Below are 10,839 nucleotides of genomic sequence, written 5' to 3' on the forward strand. Positions count from 1 at the left end.
TGCTGAGTGCCGGTGCTATACTCAGTTGTGCTGAGTGCCGGGGTCACAGGGTCAGCTCCTGGGAGGCCCACGCATCCAGTGTTCCACTTACCCGAGCCACAGACTGGATGATGGGAGTGGAGCTCAATAGATAGCTAAAAGGCAAGCCTTACCCTGTTAATCTTGTTAGCCCTTGGACAATATATAGTAACCTGCTTCTTAGACCATTTAGACTAGACCTCATCTTATAGGAGACTCAGCTCCTAAAAAGCTACTGGTGGTCAAAGCCAATACCTCCATGATGAGCAAGGAGAAAGGGCAATCCTCAGGCACCTACAGCTGGAGAGGGTATACACACACACACACACACACACACACACACACACACACGCACACGCGCACACACACACACACACACACACACACACACACACGCAGAGCAGGCTAGGACTCAAGGCTACAGACTGGTGTAGTACAAACTGTGGATGCATCTCTGAAAACCCCAACAGCTGTCCACTTTAGGTGAATCTTGATTGAATGGGCATTGTCTCTGGGCATGCCTATCTTTAAAGTCAATGGCAACAAACTAACTTTAGGGGAGGGGAACTCAGGGTCTTCTATGCCCCCTGCACTACAGAGAGGGACAGGGAGAGGAGAGAGAGAGGGAGGGAGGGAGGGAGGGAGGGAAGGAGGGAGGGAGGAGGAAAACCAAGCAAGGGTTGACTATCTTGCTTTGGTCATGAGCCCCAGATGAGCTTTGAGCTGCAGAAAGGCTTACACACATTAAGCATTTGCTGTGTAACAAGCAGGAGGGATTTAAATGGATTAAGCCATTTAACTCTAAGCAAAGAAAAGGCCGTATGTGAGTATTCCACTCTGGAGTGCTTATGAAACTCAACACACAACGGAGCAAAGAGATCACAGGAGGCAAGGGCGTGCGTGCGTGCATGCGTGTGTAAAACCCTCATCTGTCTACGATCAGGATGGAGGAGTCCAATACACACACACACACACACACACACACGCACACACACAGGCACATGCACATACACACACACACGCACACACACACGCACAGGCACACGCACATACACACACGCGAATACACACCATCCCAGGAGCTCAGTGCATCCCACTGGGAGCAACAGAAGGAGTGTGAAGGCTTTTTCACAGCTCCAAACCCAGAGATCTGTGAGAATTTCCTGCTAGGTTCTTACAGTTGCTGCTGTTTGACTAACCTGAAGAGAGATGAGTTTCAGGGAGTGCCAGGGAGGAGGCGGGACCTGCCTTGGGGACAATGGAAACTGCATGGCTGTAAGGAGAGGTCCTGGAGCGGTGGGACTATGGTCAGGCCTGGACAGAAAATCTGACTGACAGCACAGAACAAAGATGAGAGGCATAAATGCCCCAGGTGTCCCCTGGGCTGTAGCACAGACCCTCTCGGGTCCCTTGAAGGCTATGGAGGGCTTTGTGCTCTTTGGAAGGGGCACCCTGACTGTAAGATGACAGCCTTGAAATTAAAATGATAATCGCAGCTCATCACCCGTGAGTCTTAGAAACAGCCTGCTGCCTCGCAGGTGCCCCTCATTGTCCCTGCCCTGATGGGCTCAGCAGAGCCTGGCCTGGGCTGGGCAGTCAGTCAATTACCTCCTGACACACTGGCTGAGCCCATGTGAGGCCAGGCAGGCCGCGGAGGGAAAGGAGAGAGCGAGGGACAAAGGCTAGAGGAGAAATGGAGACCCTCTGCCCTTGGCAGGCTCCCTCCATCCCCTGGCCAGACCAAGCAGGCTCAGAGTCCCTGGGTATTTTAGGGACAGGGATTTTCCAGGTAACTCAATGTTCTGGTTTGCATACAGCCAAGCTGAAGACTGCCTTTTACAGTTGGGAAGCGTTTTTCAGCCCTGACAACTACAGGAGGTCCAAGTCCCTTGCTGGTGACTAAGCCCCATTTCTGTACTTTATGAAGGACAAGCTGGGGGGGTGGGGGGTGGCGGGCTCAGGCTGGGCCATCGCGCCAGAAGCAGGGCCTGGCATGCAGCCGGTGATATGAAGTGGACCTGGTGCCTCCCATGCAAATGCAAAGATGGTGTTTGCACTCGTGTGTGTGTGTGTGTGTGTGTGTGTGTGTGTGTGTGTGAAAGAGAGAGAGAGAAAGGAAAAGAGAGGGGGGAGAGATATTGTGTGTGTGAGTGTGTTGTGTATGTAAAATAGAAGGGGGAGAGAGGGAGAGCGCATGTGTGTTTGTGTGAGTGTGTGAAAGAGAGTGTGTGTGTATGTCTATGATTTGTGTCTGTGATGTGTGTTTGTGTGAGTGTGTATGTGAGAGAGAGGAGAGTGTGTGTGTATATGTCTATGAGTGTGTGTGAAAGTGTGATTGTGTGTAAATGTGTATGTGTATATGTGTATATATATATATGAGTCTATGAGTGTATGAGAGAGAGAGAGAGAGAGAGAGAGAGAGAGAGAGAGAGAGAGAGAGAGAGAGAGAGAAATTGGGAAATGAAGCTAGGGCTCTGTACCTGCTAGGCAAGCACTCTACTCTTGAGCTACAGCTCTAAGTCTCTTTATTTTGGGACACAGTCTCACCAAGTTATCCAGGCTGTCTTTCAACTCAGTCTCTATCCATCTTAACCTTGAACTTTTGATCCTGTCTCTGTAGCTGGGATTACAGGCCCGGCCTGATGGCAGACACTTAAAATGGCCCCATAACCTCTGCCAGGGGCATTCTCAGTCTGGGATGCTCTATCGAGGGTGGGCGTCTAGCCAAGAGAGGTAAGCAAGTGTGACAGGCACACAGGACTGAGTGTCCATCAGTACCAGACAGTATTTGACTGGGTTCTTCCTCTCAGCTGACTTTGAGGAGACAGGTGGCCTTCTGGGAAATCCCATCCATCAAGGATCTGCAGGTGACCCCGGATTGCTGAGGCTGGTCTCCTGTAAGAACACAAGCTGTTGGGTGCCCAGCCACTAGGTACTAGATTCTGTCAGGAACCCAAGCGAGCTCGGGACTGACCCTCCAACGGTTCAGCCTCATCAGAGAGAACCCGGCCAAGCCAAACCTGGACCTTGGGCCTGGACTTGCCCTCAGGGGAACAAAGGTCAGCTCGCTGGGAACGCTGGTCCCTCCAGCCTCACCTTGCCACCTCTCTGCAGGAATGCCCCGATTCCAGTGAATGACGCTTGATCTGTGTGCTCGCCAGGCCCACCAAGCCTGTATACTATCTGCTGTGCAGAGGGTGGAGTAATTGTCCCAGAAGAGCTAACTCTGGCCAGTGTGAGGTAGGAAATGAAAAGATGCTCACAGATGAAATCCCTCGTCTCTTCCTACAGTAACTGCAGTTTTGAAATGTGCTACAGTCCCCACGGCTTCTGGGGATACCATCATGGAGCTGGATATTAGCCATCTTTGTTGCTGAGCTGTGGCCAGCTCTACGGTCCTGAAGCCTGTGTTCATTCTCTGTGCCAATCATACTTCCTTGTCCTTCACTCTGACTCCGGGCCGAACCCCTACAAAGAGGTGGTTATGTGATGGTGACCGAGTTTTGCCCTGTAAAGCTGCGTAATGGTGCTGCTGTTTATTTATACAGCCTCCCGAAGCCCCAAAGGCCTACTGGGCCTTACGGTACAGCAGGTAGAAGACAGTGAGGAAGCAGAAGGGCCTTGCCAAGCAGGCTTTTCTACCCAAGCAGGTTGGGCCCCAGGCACAAGATCTGAGCCTCGTGGAACACACCCTAGGCCCTCGGTCACGGCTGGGCAGTCACCGTCCATGCCAACAGCACCTTCTCTTTTAACTCATGCCTTTGCTGGTAACTCACTGCTATGTGCAGTGCAGCACAGTGCGTATGCTCATGTGCAGAAGTGCCTCCGTGCCTGACCGCCTTTAGGGGGGTCTTTGGAAGTGCATCGCTGTGACATAAGAGACACCGTATGGTGGACACAGAAGGAGGGGTGGCCAGGGGCCTCCAGTAGGACCAGTCTGGGTGGCAGCTGGGAAGACGAGGTGGGGGGGTCGTGTGTCCAGAGTCATGAGAAGAGGGGGATGTGCATAGGAGACTCGGGGTGAGGTGATGTCACCTCGCCATATTCCTTTTGGGAGCCAACCTAGCAAGAGCACCAGACATTCGAGGATTCCAGACAGCCAGGCCCCTAGGGTGCTAATGTCAGAGGGGGTATCAGTCCCAGGCAGAGTGCCCTAAGCCAGTGTGAAGTGAGACCCACGCCCACGTCATCTCCCTGGGTTGCCTGGCTCAGGAAGGGCCGGGTAGCAGTCTGTGGAAGGGATGCCACCAAAGGCCACCTTAGCAAACATGGTGACTAGAGTGGGCTCATGACAGCCGTGCAGAATGGCGGAACAGTGCAGCTCCCACCCAGTCCTTGGTTCTTAGGGCAATCCATCAGCGCGGGCAGGCCTGCGATAGGCCCCATTTTGACAAATTAGAAACCCAAGGCTGAGATGAGGGAGATGGCCCAGTGGGTAAATCCCCATATCTTAGTTAGGGTTACTGTTCCCTGAGACACATCCCATCACCATCACGCAGAGGGGGAAAGGGTTATCAATCCATCTTTCAATGCCCAGGTCATACTCTGCCACTGAGGGCATCAGGGTGGCTTCCTCCTTCTCATGGCTTGGTCGGGCTGCTTTCTCATACCACCCAGGACCACCTACCCAGGGCCACCACCCAGGGCCACCTACCCAGGGTCACCACCCAGGACCACCTACCCAGGGCCACCACCCAGGACCACCTACCCAGGGCCACCACCCAGGACCACCTACCCAGGGCCACCACCCAGGACCACCTACCCAGGGTCACCACCCAGGACCACCTACCCAGGGTCACCACCCAGGACCACCTACCCAGGGTCACCACCCAGGACCACCTATCCAGGGTCACCACCCAGGACCACCTACCCAGGGTTACCACCCAGGACCACCTACCCAGGGTCACCACCCAGGACCACCTANCCCAGGACCACCTATCCAGGGTCACCACCCAGGACCACCTACCCAGGGTTACCACCCAGGACCACCTACCCAGGGTCACCACCCAGGACCACCTACCCAGGGTCACCACCCAGGACCACCTACCCAGGGGCCACACCCAGGACCACCTACCCAGGGGTCACCACCCAGGTCCACCTACCCAGAGGTCACCACCCAGGACCACCTACCCAGGGTCACCACCCAGGGCCACTTACCCAGGGTCACCACCCAGGACCACCTATCCAGGGGCCACACCCAGGACCACCTACCCAGGGGTCACCACTCAGGACCACCTACCCAGGGTTACCACCCAGGACCACCTACCCAGAGGTCACCACCCAGGACCACCTACCCAGGGTCACCACCCAGGACCACCTACCCAGAGGTCACCACCCAGGTCCACCTACCCAGAGGTCACCACCCAGGACCACCTACCCAGAGGTCACCACCCAGGACCACCTACCCAGAGGTCACCGTCCAGGACCACCTACTCAGGGGTCACCACCGAGGACCACCTACCCAGGGGCCACACTGCTGGACCTTGCCACATCAATCACTAAGAAAAATGTCCCCACAAGCTCGCTTACAAGATGATCTGAGGGAGGCGTTTTCTCAATTGAGTTATCCTCAGATAACTCTAGCTTGTTTGGAGCTGATTTAAAACACACACATATACACACACATACACACACACACACACACACACACACACACACACAAAACAAAACAAACAAAAACCCATGGTACAAGGGAGAACCCAGGAAAAACTGGGTCTGAAGCACATGTCTGTAATCCTACGGCTCAGGTGGGGAGATGGGAGACAGAGTTGGAATTCTCATGGGCCAGGTAGCCTGGCATATTCAGGGACAAACAACAAAGGCACAGCGGCTCAAACAAGATGGAGGGCAAGGAGGCTGACATCCAGAGTGTCCACTGAGGTTCATATTTAACCACGCGCGGCGGCTACGTCTCAGAGATGCACGCCTGATGGTGGTGGCAGGACCTTCCCACATGGGACTTCTGGAGGACACCCGCCATCTTACTCTGTAACCCCCCAAAGCTGCACAAGCCCCTACTCTATCATGGCCACAGTGTGTCACCTGCCTCAGTGACAAGACTAGGCTGACTCCATGACAGGCATCAAATGGGTAGTTCAGGAGACGAGGCCTAACTCTCTGTCTCCAAGAACTGGGCAAGCCCAGGCCTCAGAAGATGCCCCACCACCTGGCCTGAGGCAAGGACAATGGGTCCGCAGCAGTTTCCAGAGCTCCTCAGCAACAGTTTCCAGACCTCCCCAGCAAGTTTCCAACCCCCACACCCCAGTAATGGAAAGTCCATAGACTGGGACCCAACAGATTAATGTAGAGGTCCCCTACCCTGGAATTCCCTAATGTGTTTAATCAGGCCTGCAAACTCACTTGGTTGTATCTCCATCTTGGTAATGGGGGACCCCAGCATGCTGGACTTCTGCAGAATAAAACACTCTTTGTGTTTACATACTATTTGAGTTGGGGGTATCATTCTTGGGCGAATCATGGACGCTTACAAGACCAGCCTTTCAAGGGGCTCTTGCAGCCTATCTATGCAAGCCACACTTCTTCCTATAGGAACTGTCATATTCTTCTGCCCCAAGGCAACAAATGTTGGGGCAGCCTGATACCTCTCCTCTCTGTCTGTGGGGTGACCAGGAATGTGGGCATTGTCTCTCCTTTTCCGTACACAGGCTAAGAGCTCTACACTACACAGCATTAAAAAGAAAATTCTTACCTCTATTGGCCCCAGGGGATGGCTGGACATTGTCAGTGGTCAAGCAGAGATCCCTTCCAAGAGGACAGATGGGCTGGGGCGTGGCTCGGTGGCCAAGTGCATGCCTGGCATACATGAGACCCTATGCTCTGTACCCAGCACCACAAAACCATGCTGGACTGAGGATAGCAGGGCAAACAGCAGTGGGCAGTTTCCAACCTTCTTCCCGATAGCGTCAGCACCCACAAAACCTCTCAGGTAGGTAAGGGACAGACCCCCGACTGTGGCCAGAGCCTGGCTGAGGGGTAGCTTGTACCAGCAGCCTCCCAGTGGCCCATGAGTGTGCACAGGCCACTCCTGGCCAGGGCAGGGGGTACATGCTTCACTGGCAGTGTGATAAGGAGAGCCATTTTCATCTGCTGTCCTCCAGTGTAAAAACCAGGAACCAGAGGACCACTCGTCAAATGAAATTCAAAAGCCTAGCTGAGCCAGCAGGCCAGATGTGAGGCCATTTTCCAGCAGAGAACTTCCTCCAGCCACCTCGCTGAGAGGCCCCATGCTAAAGCTGCTCTTCTGGAAGAATCTGATTCTGGGCTCAGGGTCCAGGTAAGATGGTTTCTCTGGGCAGGGAGGCCCTGAAATGAGCCTGTTTAATCTCTGGCAGGCCTTGGGTAAAATTCTCTCCTCAGAATGCCATTTGGGCCCTTTGATATAAGCAGAGTACATTAGTCACGAGCCTCAGCGGTCTCAGAGTCTGAAGCTACTGTCACTGAACAGTTCTTCGTGGCTCCCCCTCCTCCGGTCTGCAGTGGAGGAGGCAGCTGGGCTCCTGCAGGGTAAGGAAAGTGATTCCAGCCCCGGGGATGGTAGCTCAGGGCAGCAGAGCGTTACCTGGATCACAGGGCCATGAAATTAGCAGCAGTGAGCGGGCTGCAGCCAAGAACGATCGGCCATGCAGGCTCCTGCCCTCAGCTGTCTGGTTCCACGGCCTGGGGTGCTAAGGATGTACCCTCATCCTGGAACAGTCCACTCCCTCTGAACAAGTTGAGAGGTAAACAGAGGGAAGACAGTGGCCTCCTGTGCTCTTGAGGTCCCATGGAGGGGACATTGGCCTGGGACATGGAGAAGCTGTGCCACTTCCAAGTGGGGAGGAGGAGGCTGGGGAGGGGTCCAGAGGAGAGATAGGGAAGCCTCTAAAAACTGCAGCCAGGCACATGTCACCATAGGTCCCTAAGGATGGGGACCCCCCCATCAAATTGTTCCCTTGGCCCCTTGGGCTATAAAGATAGCCCAAGGTCAACATGAACTGAGAATGAATCTCATTCTCCACAGAGCAAGGCCTCCCTAGCCCCTGTCCCTGTCCATACTTTATAGTAGTTCCTTCCGGAAGATCAGCAGAGCTCCCTGGTCTCCTGGAAGGCCCTACTTTCCCTGTTTACATGGAGGCAGGAGCACTCCTTCTTCCCTCCCCACCAGAAGGGAGCACTGTCTCTCTCTCCTCCCTCTGCTGTAGAACCATTGCATAAGACCGCCTGACTCACAATTTCTGCTGGCTGGCTCTTCCTTCTCTGTGGGTAAAGAGCTTTAAAAAAAAAAAAAAAAAAAGGTACTTTGATCTCACTGCCCCGACCCCACCCCCCACCCCCCAGCTCCTTACTTCCTTTTCCTTAGCACTCCTAGAAAGCCTTGGCTCTGTCCTCCCTGTAGGGAGCTCTGACTGCCTTCTCTTCCCAGGCTGCCCTGGGAAACTGTTCCTGCATGGGGTCCCAGGGCCCCCACAGCCAGGTCATCTCTAGCCTCATGCTTCTGACATCATCTGTCACACCTTCCACAGTGGGTCCAGGAGCCCCCGCTCTGACCTAGGGTAGCCCTAGAGCCCTGGGGTGAGCCCTTGGAAAGGAAGCCTTGGATCTGGAGAGAACGAAGGGAGGTAAACTTCATACCCAAAGCATGGGGCACACATTAAAAGACAGGCTGTGCACACGTGGTGGGGGAGGGGAAGGCAGACCCAGGGATGCCAAGGGTCCAAAGTCCCCAAAGTCCCCAAAGGCTGCAAGATGTTAGGGACGGTCTTCCCTGGAGCCTTGGCCCCAGCCTCCCAGTTTGACAGGCTGTGGGGTTAGAGAGAAATACCTGCCCCATCTGGGAGTCATCCACACATACCTCCCAACCCTGTATAAGCTGCTATGTGTCCAGGCCTGTACCACCAACACAGGCGGGCTAGAGCCAGTCTGAGGGCCAAGGGTGGCCCTCATCCTTCTGCAAACACAGGGATGTGGTCCCACACACCACTCCTGCCTGAGAAAGTAGCTTTACTGAGTATCCTGGGGCCCGGGAAGCCTGAAGTATTTGATCTCTGGACCTCACAGGATGGTTTTACAGGCTGACCCTGTCTCATCTCATTTGACACGTGTATATACATGGATGGTATGTGTTCTTATGGGCATTTATGAGTGTGAAGGTCAGAGGTCAGGGTCTCCTGCTGACCCTGGAGGTCACAGGTCTGACTAGGTTGGCCGGCAAGCACCCCGGATTCTCTCACCTCTACCCCTCAAGGCTGCAGTTACACACATGTCCTGTTCATGTGGGCTGTTTATGTGTGTGCTGGGACTCGGACCGCAAGTCCTCATCTCTCCTGCCCTTTTCACTCTTTTTTTTTTTTTGCTTGTTTGTTTGTTTTTGTTTTTCAAAACAAGGTTTCTCTGTGTAGCCCTGACTGTCCTGGAACTCCCTCTGTAGACCAGGCTGGCCTCGAACTCAGAGATCCGCCTGCCTCTGCCTCCCGAGTGCTGGGATTAAAGGCATGTGCCACCACCACCTGGCTAATTTCTTCACTTTTAAAGATGGACACGAAGCTCCTCACTAATAAGGGTGAAACTCACAAACTGAGGGGCTCTCCCAAACCATGGTCCTCCTGCCTCAGGAGGAGGCATAACACAGCAGTGCGCTTTCTACCCACCCCACCCCACCCCTGCCAAGCTTTCTCTAGGCCCCAGTAGGACAAGCAAGCATCTCTCCTGTTCCTCTTTCTGTTCCTCCTGCTCCGGAACAGCCAGCCAAACAGTGGCTGGGGTGTGTGTGTGTGTGTGTGGGAGACAGAAGGAAGGACCAGAGAAAAAGGAGCCTGAGAAACCACACACACACACACACACACACACACACACACACGCACACCAGAGACAGTCACTATGCGTGTCCAAGTCTGCTTGTCTCTCTTCCTCCTAAGCCATGGGGTCATAGGAAGGTGGCCTTAGCAAACCCCTATAACCCATTTAGCCATGTCTACACAGGGCAGCGTCTACAGACTCTAGGTGGGAGGGATAAGGGCCTTGCCTGGGTGTTCAGGGCCTCTCTGCTGGCCCTGCCAGGTGCTTCCGCCTACACGAACGGCATTTCCACTGTGGCCACAAACTTCTCTGAAGATTCATGTGGGGTCAGGGCTACAGGCTATGACTGTATTCAGGTGCACACACACATGTGCACACTCATTCACACACACAGACACACACACTCACACACAGACACACACAATACTCATACACAGACACACACACTCACAGACATACATACCCACAGACACATCCACTCACATAGACACACACGCAAGACACACTCACATACAGACACATACACACACAGACACACACAAACACACATATAGACACACAGATATAGACATACACACACGGAGACACACTCACACACAGACACACTCACACAAACACACATATAAACACAGAGATACAGACAGACACATACACAGATACATACAGACAGACACACACATACACTTCACACAGACATACTCACATACAGACACACAGAGACACATAGACACCGACACAGAGAAAGACGTACACAGACACTCAAAAACAAACACACACTCACGCTCACACACCACTGACAGTCTAATGGAAACCCAGGCCCTCCACTGTCCCTGTAGAACTTTCTCAGCCAAAGACTGCCCTTAAGAAAAGCACTTTGGAGCCGGGCGTGGTGGCGCACACCTTTAATCCCAGCCCTTGGGAGGCAGAGGCAAGCAGATTTCTGAGTTCAAGGCCAGCCTGGTCTACAGAGTGAGTTTCAGGACAACCAGGGCTATACAGAGAAACCCTGTCTCGAAAAACCAAAAA

General features: G+C 53.8%; 1 protein-coding gene across 2 annotated transcripts in view; it reads right to left on the bottom strand.

Annotated features, from left to right (window-relative positions):
* The window catches only part of Slc29a3 (solute carrier family 29 member 3), a 38,929-nt gene that overhangs the window by 17,317 nt on the left and 10,773 nt on the right, over window positions 1–10,839 (bottom strand). The window lies entirely within an intron of this gene.

This window comes from Mus pahari, chromosome 9 (assembly GCF_900095145.1).
Source record: "Mus pahari chromosome 9, PAHARI_EIJ_v1.1, whole genome shotgun sequence".
NCBI lineage: Eukaryota > Metazoa > Chordata > Mammalia > Rodentia > Muridae > Mus > Mus pahari.